General features: G+C 31.5%; 2 long non-coding RNA genes across 5 annotated transcripts in view; one reads left to right on the top strand and one right to left on the bottom strand.

The window, feature by feature from the left end:
- Positions 1–17346, bottom strand: part of LOC118199412 (uncharacterized) — a 163273-nt gene that overhangs the window by 125240 nt on the left and 20687 nt on the right. The window lies entirely within an intron of this gene.
- Positions 925–17346, top strand: part of LOC118199411 (uncharacterized) — an 808537-nt gene continuing 792115 nt past the window's right edge. For 2 of the 4 annotated variants that reach the window (XR_015044440.1, XR_015044441.1), the window contains exon 1: positions 925–1152. This is a non-coding gene — a long non-coding RNA (uncharacterized LOC118199411). The remainder of the gene's footprint in view (positions 1153–17346) is intronic. The other 2 variants (XR_015044442.1, XR_004759932.2) reach the window with 2 other exon arrangements.

Genomic DNA, 17346 nt, shown 5'->3' with positions numbered 1-17346 from the left:
TGATTGTATGATACAAAGGATGTGCTGTTGGCTTACAACTGAAAATGAAACTTTTATCTTCATTTTATCATGAAGTTATATTCAGGAAAACCTGCAATTCAGTAACTGCAGCACAGATGACAAAAAAAAAAAAAAAAAAAAAAAAAAAAAAACACTTCATTCCTTTTGGAATAAGTGTCAGTATCAATTTGACATCGAAGAGCTACTTACTTACTTATATAAAGTTATGTAAATTGTAAAATATGACGGGAAGGAGAAAAGACCTTAGGTGAGCATTGATTAAACTCTTGATTTTTAGAGTGGCTGACACATTTCTTTCTTCTTCAGAAGTAAATATGACTGATAGAGGTCCCTCTTCTTAATGAAAACAATTTTTTTCCTCTGCAAAGGTGAACATATGTTAGCTTCCTCGAAATCGATAGAACTTTGTTGAAAATCTATATCAATCTGCAAGTTTTTCTTTTTCTAATTTTAAAATTTATTAATTGAAAAATCCTAATAAATGTACATTTCAGTTACTGAATCAATGATGCGAAATAATACAGTGCAGTTACTATATAATTCTCTTTGACGATGATTAAATGTTAATGTAATATTCATGAGAATAATTTATTAAGCAAAATCTGATTTTCAGTCTTTTTTGAAAAGAATAGTTAACGGTATGTGACTTAACGTATTTCGCCCTGCGAATAGTTTAATTAGTATTCACAAATGCAACTGATAATCATAATCAAACTAATTATTGTTGCCTTATTTAGTGAAAAGACTAATGGAAAATGGAGGTATTGATGAAAAAATATCGATTAGTCTCAGAAGAAGTAAACCAATTTGCTTGAGTATCACCCAAGAAAACATGCAACAAAATTGATTGATCCTATCTTATTGTATCTCATCAGTATTCATATAAAGCATCTAACAAAACCGGTTTAAACACCCTTCCAGTTTCAGAACAGGTCAGTTAATTGTAAATACATAAAGTATTTACACTCTTCTCCATGCCGCACGGTTACTTTAGCGGCTAGGCTTAACAAGGCTGGAATTTTAGCTGCCCATGGCGGGCGCGTTCTCTTAATGACGTATTGCCAACATGGCGGCTTCCATGGAAGACATCGCCGAGACGCTGGGAGATTTGAAAATATCTTGCTTCTCTGGGTGAGTACATTTAATAAATATAGTTTTTCTTTCTCTTGATGTGATATATTCCATCGTAAATATATTTCTAATATTCTGTGTTATGAATATTTTGTGAAAACTTGCTGAAAGATATATATCGATTGGCATTCACGCCAACTGAGAAATGTGGGGGGAGGAGGTATGCTATGCTTTATGAATGCTTGTTTGCAAGAGGTGTATTAAAAGCATTAAATATTAAATAGTTATGGAAGCACTAGCCTTGAAAATTCGTTTAATGGAATGTAAAATGGCATGTCAAGAATACGGTCTGGTAATTAAAGTTGTTTTTAATGTAAGCAACAAGCTGTAATAAAAATAAAAGAATTTATTTGCTGTGATATTTTATGATTATCGTACTAGAAGAGAATATATTTGAGATTTAATGTAATAAATTCGTGATCGCTTAAATCATAAAATTTAAATGAATTTCAAATGTATATGGTTCTAAAAAAATTTATAAAGCATATTTTAATTTCATTGTGCTACTTCACTCATTGAAAATAACGCCATTATCCTTCATTTTAAAAGATTAGACATTATTGTAATAATTTAATCAGGATATTTAGGAAGAGCTGCAATTGACATTAATTTTGAGAAACCTTTAGTTTGAGAAAGATCTTTAAATATTCTGTTACGTGAGAAACAATTAAAAGTAAATTGTGGTAGTAGATAAATAATTCCTTTTACATTTGTTTGTAATAAACAAATTGCTCTCTGGCAAACTATAATTTATTTTGAACAAAAGTAGTATAAACTGAATATCATTGCATTATTTAACAAACTGAATTTTATTGCTATGTAATAAAACATGCAGCTTTTTATAAACATGAAGGTAAATGAAAACACTTTTTGTCACGAATTCTTATTTTAGTGTCCTCCATCTCTCCCTCCTAAACGTAAAAAAAAATTACTTGGAATTTTTCAGTTAAATTTTTTAATAGCTTCTTAAATGTGAAGTATTTTTATGTATGCCATATTATTTCATACATTTCTTCATGTAATTCTTCATGTATATAAAATAATCGAATCATTTGTACGGACAAGTAAGTTTTTTATACAAATTAAGATTCTGAATAAAGCTTTGCTTAAAATATTTAATTTAAAAACTTTCATAATTTATTACTAAAATTTTTAAGATTTATAAAAGTCTTATTCTTAATGCTTCAAATTAGTTCTAAATCCTCATGCATTTCATACCTACAATTGAAAACTTTAAATGAGCAGTATAACCAGGGATAGGTTAACTTTGATCAGTGATCAGTCAAGCATATCTGCAGTTCTTAGAAATCTTTCAGGCAATAAAGCAGTTAGACCTATACATATTATCTTTTATTCTGTTATATTTTTGGGATAAAATCTTTGTTGGAAAAGTTATTTTTGTATGCTGAAGCTAGTTTGAAAATAATGGTTTATTACTAAAACAGAAACATGAAGATAGTGCATATTTTTATTCCCTGAATGTACCAGTAAATATTTACCTTGCTTACATCAATAATAAACTCAATGATGATTATCTATGCATATTCATTTCGAAATCTCCTTGAAATAAGTAAATTTTTATTTCATTTTTAATCATATTTTCAGAATTTTCAAGACATTTTAAATTATGTATCTTACTATACATATCTTTTAGCTGTAAATTAGATTCTTGAGTTTTTTAATTAATGCGAAGATTTTGAGTTTGTTTTATGATGACTTTTTTATCTAAATTTTTATATCTAAAGCTAAACCTCTTTTTTATCTAAATCTAAACCTTTTTATCTAAATTTCTTTTGCCATACTTGTTAGAAAAACGGGGATCCGGGAGGAGTGCAATAATTTTTTACTTAAATTATTACATGTATTATTATTTTTTACTTAAATTATTACATGTAAAGACTTTTCTCATTCTTTTGTTCTTGTAATTCTTAGCTTCTTAAGGTTTTGTTCTTTTTGTGTTTCTGTATTTTTTTTAATAATCACAGATTATTGAAAATATTTGATATTTATCTACAGTTTATGTGACATTTCCATTAACTGTAAAAACAACAACATTGAAAGATTTATAAAAATAAAGTGCAAATGTCAAGAAAGAGTAGAAAAAAAAAATCATACGAATGTACACTCGTGAAAATTCTTCACAAAGACTTCTGTTCTTTAAATTTGATTTGTTAATTTTTTTTATTTATTTATTTCGCGTTTAAACAACCGACTCAGTCAATATTGTATCGAAAATATTAAAAAATACCCCCCCCCCCAAAAAAATAAAAATCTTATACTGGCTGAAAAATACATGTAGCTTGTGAAGAGCATATATAAGTACCTTTAATGGGAGTATCCGAAAGAAAGAAAAAACTCTTAAACTATTTTATTTTTTGACTTTTTAAAAATCTCTTGTGTATACTCTCTAAATGAAGAATCTCAATAACCAATAGTTACAGATTTTTTTCGCTCTATTTCAATATTTAAATGAATATCGAGTGATGTGAGGGTGGGACAGGAAATGAATAGAGAAATCAAATTTGTTTATTACTTCTCGTTATTAATCAGTTGTATATACTTAAAAATTAGTTATACCATAGTATATACATAGTATTCACGTGAAAAATACATCTAATGAACGTACATGCTTTCTTTATTTCGTTATGCCTGCTTTAATTTAATGAAACTCTTATATTTCCACTCATTTAAAATAACATTCATACAAAGTATTTTACATGTCCACCCCAAAGAAAAAGTAGGAAATTAAATTCAGTATCTTCTCAAAGTAAATAAAACGAGATTTCGATATAGAAAGGAAATATGTAAATTTCATTTAATATGCAGTCAAAATTACTATAGCTGTTACCAAAACATGCAGATTAAAACACCATAACATACAAGACAAGTGGCCTATGTAAATGCTTTTTCTCGACACATGTTTACAAAGTGTAGATAAGATCAGGTTAGGACTCTAAATCGATGGACTTTCGTTCTGTGCTCAGTCCAGATCAGCTTAATTTCTGGCTCTCGACATATTCGTTCCTTTCCAGAGAGAAATGGTGACCCATAATCTCTTCTCTAATATCAGAGAAACTGACCGCCAGTAGCTGTGGAACCCATGGCGTAGGGAATATCTAGATAGATAAGTCTTTTGATCTGTTTTCAGGAAGTCCACTGGCTTCTTTTATTTATAAGATATTATATTAAGCTTTACAGAAGAATTTAGTCTCCATTAATTTTTATGGATGATAATTTTCGTCCAAATATAATCGAATTTGTCGACGACTATATTGAAAGTGAAGGAGAGAAAGAATTGGTGGGATTAACCAAGTCTTTAGATTTCGGAATTTTATTTGCAGGACGTCATTATCTCTCAGAACTTTACATGGATCAAGAAGCGCCTGGGGAAATAATGGAACTTAATTTCTGAAGAGTATGAAGGATCGATGTAAAATCTGAATAGCAAAAGCTGACCACAATCCTTTTAGACCATCTATGGATTAGTGCGCTACCTTGATAAGTAGAATGGTTAAAGTTACTGCCTGCCGTATGGCAGAGCTCGAATCTGAATCGTGGAGAAAACGCTGCCAATGTATGCCATTGCTGCATGGGGCAAGTCGAAAGTCCTGTCAAGAGGTTTAGTGGTAGGAGGAGAGGAGTGAGAGACCCATGAATCCGTCCTCACCGAGGATTCTCCCTTAAAATCGGGACGAAGCTGGGCAAAGTTTTATTGACACCTTTAAGATGCCCAAGACCCATGCCTATGTCAGCATAGACGCAGCGCCGTGAACTAAAGTAACAAGATGCACCCACTCTGTGCTCACAGTTCACCACCACTAGTGGCTAAACCAAAATGAATAGAAAATAAAAGTGTAAAATCACAATAAATTATGATGACTAACGACTGGCTTCTTAGTTATCTAAACCGCTAAATGGGCTGCATACAGCAAAGCCAAGCCTAGAATATCATTATAAGCTGAAGAGTGTCTAACACTAGCTAGAGAGCTAATACAAACACGCAGCATAAACTCGGAACAATTTCACTCACGAATTCTTGAAACGCAGCTTAAATACTGCTTCTGAAACACACTTAGATTTTGCATACTACGTCATCAAAATTTACATTCCGGCAGAAAACTGAAATTAGAAAGAAAGGAAAGTCGAACTAAAAATAATTGGTTAGAGTAAAATAAGATCTTTACACTACAAGTGTAAAAAAAAATGTGTTGATTTACATATTGCAATAAACTTTCTACAACGAACGTAGCAACCACCTGTTAAAGACGATGACCTTTTAAAGTAACTAAGTAATACTTCTGAGAGTATATATGATTTACCTAAGACGATAACATCAGTGGAGATGGTCGCCATAGAGAGAGTGAATTGTATTTTCGATTTGGCAAATATGAAATACTTGTCCCTATATCAAGTTTCATTAAACTGTTTGAGTATGCAGATAAACAATTTAATAAATACAATTTTTTTATATTAAAAATACAAAAGTTTTCAAAGAAAACATTAATTAGGGGGTATTTTTTTACTTTAAAAGTGACATGATAGGATTACAAAAAGAAAGCTAATCCTGTCTTTTGAGCATCCATTTTTAATTCATTTACTCTCAACATTTGGTGGTTACAAATCAGATTATTATATTAAATTAATTATATTAATCAGATTATCATATTAAAATATCGGTAAGAAAAGCCCGTGAATTTTTTTATCAAAATGAAATAATTTTCCAATTACTGTTGGTTGCTGTAATGGAGTAAAGGTAATAAAATAAGCTTCCAAAACTTGGTTACAAATTTAATATAGACTTACTTTTATATTTTTTTCTTAAATATTCTTGCTTTCTCTCACTTTCTCTCAAAATCTTTGTAACTTGGATGACAAGCTGAACAGTATTCTGTAACATGTATAATATTTGAGTGAATTTTTTTCCATCTTATTTGTTATGACTTTTTACCTCTATTTGCTAAAATTAAGTTTTTATTGGTTTGAATATATATAAGTATGTCCTATAAAGGAAAATATAAAAAGGTAAAAAGAAAGAATGTATCCATGGTTACATTATGATAAAATGCCTTCTATACCTGTGCTAATTCAAAACCGTTATGAAAAGAGACAAAATAAACGTTAATTGTGCTATATAATTATCTTCTTGTATATTTCATTTCGTTTTTACTTTAACATTCGTTAATCTCGTTTACTGTGAGAAAATGAGAAATTTTTTAACTGAATTTTTTTTTGTGAATAGAAGACCCATCAGTAGCCGTGTGATTAAGATCGTTGAATGCTAAAATTTCGATCCGAATTAGATGCCAGACAGGTGGACTGGCTGCATGGTTGGTTTTCATGATTTCCTCATGTGTAATGTGAATACGAGGCCAATCTTCCTTAGAAAGTCCTCCAGGAAAGCATCCCTCTCCTTAGGCATATAACTGTCATATCCTTTGCCGTGTTTAAGTAATTTAACCTTTTGAAACTAGAGAATTTCAGCCATATAATTCAATATCGTGTGCTTTTTGTTTAAGGTAATACGTTCAATTTCTTGTTGCAAGTATTCAGATATCTTTTTGAAAATCACTTAATTGTCAAGAACAAAATAATGCTTCTGTTATAACAGATCTCTGTTTGGAACGGTTCAAAATGACCGGAACTTTGATCGTGCAACAACTGTTTGTGACAGCCGTCCGATATGTTCCTACACAGGGTGCAGCGAAATGTTCAGTATTGCCATCCTTACGTACATTAAATAGTAGCTAAAAGTCAAGTTGCATATTTTGTTCTAGTTCCTGTACGTTAAACTGTTAGCAGGTATAGGCCATTAAAGTAAAGGGGTGGGAGAGGTGTTGCATTAGGGGTCTTCAAGTAGCGCAAGCAGGTGGCCCCACGCGATGAATATTAATGAAGGTAAACTGAGAAGAAGCATCAGGGGAGAGACGCAGGTGGTCCAAGAAAACGGTAATGACCACCTAACGATCTGCTAAGAAACTGCCTCCCGATTGCGTGAAAAATGAGAGCTGTTGCCTGAAGAAAAGAATAGGAGATCATGCTAAGATTCTGAGGCGCTTTGTGAAATTTTGTTTCCTCGATAAGATTTCCACCGATCCGTGGTTTAAATTTTTCAGGCCAACAGTTTGAACACTCTGATGATTTTTGAAAAAACATTGCGTTAAATCAATTTATCAAAAATTGGTTAATTTCTCTATACATCAAACAAATTTCGTTTGCATTTATAGGATCGACACTGACATGCATACTTATATGAATTATCGGCGTATGATCGATGAGACGGAATTTCTTTTTGGTAATGATGCAGAGGATTAATAAGCACTTGCCATTTGTAGTCTCAAAGATCGACACTCTGCGTAGGACCAAAAGTGCGTAGAACCGAAATCGTCATAGCACGTAGTCGACGTTTTTGTAACAAGGTTTCAAGGTACACAAGGTAACAAAAATTATAGTTTACAATGGCGCATTGCTTAGAGGCAGCGAATTTAATTATTGCTTTTTATTTTGCCACTTGGGATTGACAATGACACAAAATCGAAGTTGCCGTAGGATCGAAACTAGTTTTTGAGCTGCTGTGTTGAATGTGTTGTTCTCCATGAGATTCTATAACATATTCCCGACGATTTTTTCTATTTTTTCTGTACAAAACTTTCCTAATTTCTTTTGAATCATATGTTAAAAATATTGTATATCACGAGACCGATATCTTTAATTGCTAATTTTTATGATAACGTTTTATTATATTATTATTGTTGTAGTTGTCTGAGAGCGCATAATAAATTACAATGTCAGTTTTGTTTTAATTTTGCTCAGTTTAATTTTTGTACTTGAAACGTCTTTAGCGGAGTTTCTGCAAATTTTTAAGACCTTTACGTTACTTTATGCTATTTGCCTTTAATTCTTTTATTCCGTCCGTTGGAAGAGTTGCCATTCCGAGACCTGAAATATTTATCTTCCATGCTGCATGGCAAGTAGCTAGAATTTAAAGCGTTGTGATTAGATGTTGCGTGAGATCTTTAATTTACCTTTCAAATTATAGCCGCTTAACAAATAGCTTTTTAAAATTAATAAAGATAGACTTAAAATGCTATTTCTTTTCTAATAACACGTTTAATGGATATAAATTAAAATGCGTTGAATTTACAGTTACCCAGTAGGTATTTCTATGTATTTTTAGCATTATTATAATTAATAAAACATGTTTCTTGTACTATATATTACGTTACTAGAAAATAAAAATTGAGTATTCGTTGTTTTTTCATCTTTTTTCTACTTTTTATGGGATTATTTTAATCGTATTTAAAAAACCTCTACATCTGATTACCTCTTTCCACCAAAGTCAGCGTTAATTGATGACACCTAAAAGAACAGGCTAACCAGTTAACCTTTATATGAATACGAGAAGGGCTTGCTTGCATGTGTATATAATAGTGTATTTGGTTTCAATATAAGAAGCAGTTTTCTCCTTAAAAATGTATTTCCATAAACTATGCCAACCATATAAGCGCCGTCTGACGTTTAGGAAACACATTAAAATAATTATCACTCATCTTTACATTTACATTAAATATATAAACATAACGAACATCATCTTTATATTTTAAAGATGATCTTTATGTTACTGGTCTTCGTGTCACAGCAATAATTAACATTTTGAATATCATCGTTTCATGCAAATAAGCATATGGACTTTTTTTTTTTTATCATTTATGTGTAGTCAGTATTAGGCTTTTTTTTTATATATATATAGTTGGAGGAGTGGGGATTCTCGATTTGAAGAACAGAGCTTATCTTTTTAAAAAGCAGATAATGTTTTACAAATTAAGATCATTTTATTATTATAACAACAATAATTACGAGAAAAGATTCAGAGTTGCCCTTTATTCAAATAAATGAGAAAAATTATTTTTCAATAATGTAATTTTTTTATTTACTTTTATAGGCTAAAATGTTTTATTCTTTATTCCTTTTGGCAATTCGTTCCCCTTTCAAGAAGAAATAATTAATTTTTATTAATTAGTAACCATTAAAATTTTGTAGCTTTTTGACGCTATAATGTTTATCAAAAAGCAGGGAGTCACTTTATTTTATTGTAGATTATTTGTTATTGTATACAATTCTGTTTACGATTATAGATTTGAACTATTATGTGAATTTGCATGATTTTTTTTTATTTTATGTTAATCACTAATTTAAAAATTTTTCTTCGGTTAAAATGGGTTTTAAATAGGTCTTTGATTTAAATAGCGAATCGAAGTTTAATCAAGGATGTCTTTCAAAAGATGTTTCGACTTTGAAAATGTAGATGGCAGCACCAGTATTAGAATTTATAATACATTCTCTAAGCTCAAACGTGGTTGGATGGGATGCTAACTGATTATGCTGGAAAATGATTTATTACGAATAAGAAGCAGAAGTTCAGGAAGCGTCAAAATTCTCAAGGTCGTCACGAGATAAATGCCCTGCATGGATATTTAAGCCTCTCTTTATTCGCATTTTAATCTCTCGTTAAGAAAGAAGAGGATTTTTTTTCCACGTTGAATAAACAATTTGATATATGAGTTAAAAGTGTTGTATTTATTGGTTTAAAATTATTATCTATATTTTATTCTATACTTATGAATAAAAAATTCGAGTTTTCCTTATTCAATTTTCCGTGTGAGCAAGTAAAATACAGAAGAGGTAAAATTTAATGACATTAGAATACATTTGTGAGAGTTATTAGAGATTTTTTTCTTCTTCCCCCTTCTCTTCTTTTTTGATAAATTAATTTATAATTAAATCATCTTAAATTGTTTGTATATTTAATTTAATTTAATCCCCCCTCGTTATAGGTCGCTTTACAGTAAATAATTTTATTTTATAATGCAAAAAGTTTCGCTTTGCTGATTTTAATATATTTCGTCGCATTTTATTGTTTTTGTTATTCGAGTATTAAGCTATAGAAAAGTATAAATGTGAGCAAGAGTGTGGGAATTTGGGAATTTCATCTGAAATTTCATTAAAGGGAAGGAAATAAATTCACTGACTGGGAATTATTTTTCCTTTCTTTGAATACGGTTATAAGCTTTCTGAAATTACTATTTCCTATAATCGAATTCTTAAAATATATTGATATTATAGTATTATAGAGATATTACAGAGGTTAATATATAAGAAACAAGTACAGCAATCTAAACAGCTAATTCTAGAGCTGGCGTGGGCATCCGTTTTTGGTTGCGTGTCAAAATCAACCAAACTGTGTGAATTGAGACGACGTTTTGGGTTAGTGGTATTTTCATTTTAGAAAAGTCTTTCTTGGTGAATAATAAGATGAACTTTAATGAGAAAATAATTAATTAGGAATTTGAAGGTTTTTTTTTTTTTTTTTTTTGACTTGATGGCTGAGGGTCATAGGCAGCCGAGGCCTGTTCTAGACTGTTGTAAATTCTCTAAGTTTTTGTTTTAAATGTTTTTCATTCTAATTATTTTCCCCCAAAGTTTAAAAAATTTTATTCAATAATTCTTTTTTTAATTTTGGTCTGTACTTATATTTCAAATACAGTACAAAGTCCGAAATCCGGACTCGTCGGGACTTCTCTGATTAGGGATTTTTCCGGATATTAGATCATCTGTTTAAATCTAATATGATGGCATGTAGAAATTATAAAATTAAAAATATGAAAGCGTGTTTTATAAAATGATGAAGTATTTATGATGGAAAGGGTATCAAAATTTACTAAAAGAAGTTTAATATTTATTTGTTTCCCTTATTAAACATTTCTTTCAATGTAAGTTGTTTAAGTTACTTCGTTTTTTCTATTAATATTTTCTCTTTAATTCTGTAGGCAGACATAATCTCTTATTTAGTTACATTGTTGAAGTCCTGTAACTGCAGTTTCGAGAATTCCGACTAGCTTGTCAATGGAAATTTTCTCGTTTTCATAACTTCTCTGTCGCTTTCTTTACTATTGGGTAGCGGTATTTTCTGGATCTAGAACCATACTACAGATTTCGCCATTCATTAACTGGTTGATGATTGAGAAGCATTGTCATCACAACGAAAAACTTCTTTTATATCATCTTCATTTATTACCGCTTCACCCCATTTCTTTACAAAATCCGTTAATTGGAAAATTTCATCTTTGTTTTGCGATATCCGAAAACCTTTAAAATTAGCGGCTATCATCATCAAATTTCTTTCACTATACATATTTGGCTATTCATCATGAGCTTGAGGACTAACGACAAATTGTTCCGTTAAATTTTATCTTGCTTCTATCGCGCACCGAGACAATTGATCCTAAATTGTATTAGTTTAGTTATTTATTATACTTATGTCTATTTCTTGCACATGGTTGGTTTATCAGAGTTCTGAATAAATAAATTCCCACATATGCTTAAGCCTTATTGAGTGCCGGTGCTAGATAGCTTACCGCCTGAGGCAGTCTCTGTGGGTCCTAAATTCAGTGGCCATACGAGTCCTGGCGCCGGATCTGGGTTTATGTGAATAACCAATCAGGATTACAAAAAGATTACATTACTATTTGAATTAAATAGGCCTAAATGTAATCTTTGGGTCTATGAGTATCATCAACAAAATATATTTTTAGCGTATGGAAAGAAATTTTTGGTAAATTTTTTTCGCTAACACTTTTTAGCGCATTTAACTTAAATCTATAATCATCGCCAAGCGTAATGTCAACATAAAAGGTTACCATACTCCTTTATTATTAAATTACTAACATAAAAATTTTTTAGGCGATGCTACATGAGTCATTACTCAAGGTGTCATGTGTTGATAAACATGCGGTGATGAAAGGAAAGTATAATAAATAATGATTCTCCAGGTTGGCGTCAGAGGAACGATGTATGTATGTGGAATGTTTCGGTTTGAGATACGCAGCAACGGAGCCAAATTACTGATCGTACAATTTTACGCTAAGGGGGGAATCAAATGCACATGTGTAAAGCCTACTAGAAAAACATTGTTGGTGGTTTTGAGGTCCGGATTTTAGATCATTCCGGATAATGGGCGTTCGGATTTCGGACTTTGTACTGTATACCATGGAAAAAATCCTTATTAACACAAACAGGTTATGCAAAAAAGCAATACAAATTTAATAGTTTTATGTGAAATGCCTTTAAATTCTTTTCTTCGGTTCAGCCAAATATTAACACGTGTGTCATTTTAGAAATCTTTAGTTAGAGTTCGATCGCAGGAAATTTCTATCAATTGTTCATTTTCTTTAAGAGATTTTTGAATTTAATAGTTAAAAATACTTTGCTTCTTTGCGTACCACCGGTTGAGAACCGCTGCACTAAAGAGATATACTTCCACCAAAATCACACAGAATGCTTATAGTGTTTGAAGTAGACACATAATGCGTCATATTCTGTCAAAATGTTCAACATTTTTCGATAAATGACTTTGAGGCTGAGAATAAATAGATTTTGTTTAATAGTTTTCCTGTAGTGATTAAAATTACTGAAAGCATACATGCATCATATTTAAATGAACCAGTAACTACTTCTGGGAGCCGTTGTTTTGTTCTTCCATTTGGTTAGAAAACATATGCTGATATCTGGAATAATGTGTTTTATTGTGAGGCTGCATCTCACTCAAATTCAACTAAATAATAATTACTTAAAATAAAAAATAAGTAAATAGAGCCTTAAAGAAGCTAGATCTGGAATTGATAATTTGGTTTAATCTGGAATTGGTAATTTCGTGTGTTCTTCTAGTTCATTGCAGGAAATATTCAGAATGAAAATAAAAATTTTCGCTAGCAGGGTAGGGGGGGGGCTGAGACTCATTCTTTTTTTTTACTGAGCAGTCTATAGTTCAGTATAGACTGCTCAGTAAAAAACAAGAATGAGTTCAATATAGACTGCTCAGTAAAAAACAAGAAAAACACATTATCAGTTTAGTTATTTGTCATCAATCTTAAACAAGTTTTTTCCTCCCCTCTAAAAATGTCAAACTGGGAAATAATTAATGGGGAAAAAGTGCATTCTCTTCTCCTTTAAACTGCAACGGCTTAAAGAGGATGAAATCTGTATTCGTTTGTTCCCCTGCTTTGGCATGTCTATCTACACGCCATGTTTTGATCGTCGTTCGTAGTCATAAAAAGAAAAGCAGAAGAATCTTTATCGCATATTTTTTTAATTTGCGCAATAGGTGGCGCTAGTTGTCCATCGTATACATTAAAGGTCCTCGAAGGAAATTGTTTGCACTGAATAATGTGAAAAAAGAAGACTGCATTGTTTGCCCCATAAAATATGTATAATATGCATAGTATGCATGCATGCATATATAATAAATTTATTCTTTGAAAGGAATAATGAAATAAATCTCAAATTTCCCCAGTGTGCCTGTAAGTAGTCCTCGATTAAGATCACCGCAGTTTCTGGGTTTAATTTATGGTGAACGCGCTGGCTACATTGGGTTTTCTCTACGTGTACTGTGAATAATAACCCGATTACGTTTTAGGAATTTCTCCACGAAAACGTTTTTCGTCTTAACTAAACAGATCGCGTGGTTGTTTTCATAGTCAAATAACCAATTAACTCAGAAGGCAATCTCAAGGGACTTATTTATATTACTTAGCTTAGATATTTCAGACTTTAAACATAATTTAATGAAAGAAAAGCATTTTGAAGTATGGGTGGGCGCCTATCATAAAATTTTAGAAGCATCGAGGTCTATGTACTTATGGGTTAAAATTTCTGTACTCAACATAGCAGTCTTGTATCCAGGCGGACAGCAACCTTTTACCAATTACACGATTTGTCATTCAATTGGCATGACTAGAAAGATGAAGAAACCTTTTAGATAATAAGGTGTGAAATTTTTTACCAGAGTTTTACCTGTAACTCAATATTTTTACTCTAATTATTAAAAATTTTAAGTTTTATCCTAGATGCTTTAAGTCCAACTCTCTTATTGGTAAACGGAATAAAAGCAAGACAGTTCCTCAATAGTATAATAATTGTAACCGTGTATAAGAAGTATAACACAATATCAAAAACTAATACAATTAAAGAAAGAACTCATAGTAGAACAATCTCGAAAATAAAAATGCGAAAGGAGGAAAAATACAAAATTATATAAATAATAATTAATCTCCTTTTATTGAAACTCCAGTTTAGAACTAACTCATCAGGGGAAAATGAATTAAAGCTTCATAAAAGTCGATTATTTTGTTGACAAAATATGTTTCGTTCTCCTATATATATGTGTGTGTATTAATTAATCCGAAAACTAAAGTGAAAGGACATAAATTATGAGGATTGATTTTTGTTAAATAAAATATTTGTTATTTTAAGTAAAATTCGTAAACGGAGATATATTTATTTTTAGTCTAAGTTAAAAAGATGTACCACTGTAAAACTGTTTTTAGCTGAAAACAGTACTGTGAATACTGTTTTGAAGTACTTTTAAAGCAAAGATTTTTTTTAACTTATTTTACTTCTTAAACCTCCGTTTTATTGATTTGATATTTAACAAAAATAAGAATTATTTGTTCTTTTAAATATGTGACGGCAAACGGCGATTGATTCATTTGTATCCTGGGGGGGAGAATCATCATTTTAATTTAAATGATGATTTTTTTTTTTTTTTTTTTTTTTTTTTTTAAATTCGGAAAGCGAAGGAATTGAAAAGTTATACCCAAGCAAAGATATTTTAATATTCTAGCTCTTCATTATAAGTAACTTGTGAATTATTCTTAAATTTCGATATTCAGATATTAATCATGTATTCAAATTATTGCCAGGAAAATAGCCCTCTGCTGTGCTATTCTTGATTGCACAAAAGAAAAAAAAGAAGTCAACACCAATCCGAAATTTGAATTTGTCCAGTTTTAAGCCACAATTAATACAGAGTTGACACACATTTAATAGAGATAAAAGGTTCTTCAACCAGCCATGCGATTTTTTTTTTTTTTTTTTTTTTTTTTCATTACTGAGCTTCTTACCAATTTCAACAGAAAAGAGCCTCAGGAAGGAATGCAAGTGTGTCCTACCCCTCTTCTTATAACATTAGCTTTTCGAGGGAAGTTTCATTTCAAGATTTGTCTTGCCACAAAACCTTATGTATTCACAAATTTCTATGGCTTTCCTGGGGGAAAATTATACTGATAAGGGCGTCCCAATAATGCTAGTTAACATAATTTAAATAAACGCTCCAAATGGTACTAAATCGTTGCCATGAATATCTCACTTGTATGGCAATAATATCAGAACATAAATGGTACTAAATCGTTGCCATGAATATCTCACTTGTATGGCAATAATATCAGAACATACCCTGAATTTTATCATTGGCGAGACCGCAGGATTGCGTCTGTTGCTGGCATGGGTGCTGGACACTTTAACAGTATAACTTTGTCCCTATTTTGAAAAAGAATCTTTTGAAGAAGGATCCAAGGGTCTTCCATCTGCTTTTTCAACCTACTGCCAAACTTCTCAAGCTGCAAATTTAAGTGCGCTTATTTCACATGGGCTATATATACTTAAAACATCCAAGCCTTTCCCGGTATTCGAACTCAGGCCGAACGATGCATTAGGCAACATCGCTAACCACTGTACAGGTCATTATGAGCAACAGTCACTGAGCAGTACTGCTCAGGCAGTCTTAACAGAAACCATAGACCTTGGGATTTTGTCGTATTCTCGAACCTTTACCTATACCAAATTTCTCAAGAAAAATAGCAAATTTGCAAAAATATGGAGCCCCAAAGAATGGCCATGGGTTTAGATTACTTGCACTAAGCACCAGTTGAAACAAAAGGATTAGAACAAGAACCGTTTATATCGTTGATGGTATTCTAACATTTTTTGAATCATTGTGATATATTACTTAAATTTTACCGTGAATTTTTTTATTGCTTCACAAACTGACAAGGAATTTTATTGTTTGTTATTCCAGTTTAAAGCATGGAAGAATGCGGCTGAAATTCGGGAAATGATTTCTTTTCAGAACTTGCTTTGCATATCTCGCCTCGCCATTTTACTCTCGTTTTCTTCCTCGCTATTTTACAACTCTTCTATGAAGAGATGAAATATTTCCGTTAATGAAATGCGACTAACTTCATTCTTTGGGGGGACATCAGCGACTCCGACTTTATTTACGACTTCGCCTTGATTTAGGTGCATAGTTTGCAGGTTCCAAATTCCAGGATATACTCATCCTGCTCTCCTTTCGCGCCTTTTTTTCCCCCTCCACCTCGAAAAATGCTCATTTATTAATTTGTACCTTTTTAAAAAGGTGCTCGATTTACGCGGCCGAGACTTTCTTTGTCCCTAATGATCCCTCTGCGAGAGGGAAAAGGAAAATTCCTGAGGCATACCTCTGGAATTTCAAGCAGCGCTGGAAGAATTTTATTTCATTTCATTCCCGAATGTCATTTGTTAGAGATATTCACATCTCTCTCTCCGATATGTTAATATTTGTTAAGCTTTTGAGTCACATCTTTGAGTTGTCATCCCGTGGTCATTTAAAATTGTCACCTAAATTAGGTAACATATTTGGACAAGCGAAAGCAGTTCTTACCTTCTACCCCAGGGGACTCCATACGCTGGATTTAATGTGGTATACTGTAATTAGAGTTCTTTAAATCTTGTCAGTTCCAAGTTTTGATCTTTTATATTATAGGACAATTTTATACAGAAAGGTATATTGCGTCAGCATTGGCTAACGTTAAATGAAATGTGAATTTAAGGTTAAATTAAATGTACACTTGTATCTGATAGAAGTCGCAAAGTTTTTCAAAATAAGTCATTTCAAGAAAAAGTCTTTAAAACTGCCATTTTATTTATTTATTTATTGAAATAATTAGCTTAAGAAATATGCTTCTTATGGTTTGCAAAAATTTTACCACAGGTGACAGGTGAAAGAGGACCCAGACATCCGAGCAGCTTATATAGACTAATCGGATATTGTCCGGATACCGCAACTTTTTGGTGCAATAGCCCCAGCGCCCCACAAAATACTACATATGCTGATTAAGACATTAGACTATATATTTTACACATTGCTACACAGATACTATGCAGATACATATTCCAAATACTAATGCTAGACATTACGCAGATATACAGATACTAACCCAGATATACAGATACGATAAATGACGAAAGAAAGCATGTAAACAGCTACTAAAAGCTTAATGACTTAATGACGAAATTATGTTTTCTCTTTGGAAGTATTAAGTT

This window comes from Stegodyphus dumicola, chromosome 12 (assembly GCF_044657685.1).
Source record: "Stegodyphus dumicola isolate Sdum_Otavi_A_Nest chromosome 12, ASM4465768v1".
In the NCBI taxonomy this organism is placed as follows: domain Eukaryota; kingdom Metazoa; phylum Arthropoda; class Arachnida; order Araneae; family Eresidae; genus Stegodyphus; species Stegodyphus dumicola.
Note: the sequence above shows the minus strand (reverse complement) of the source record. Positions and strands in the feature narration are given on the sequence as shown.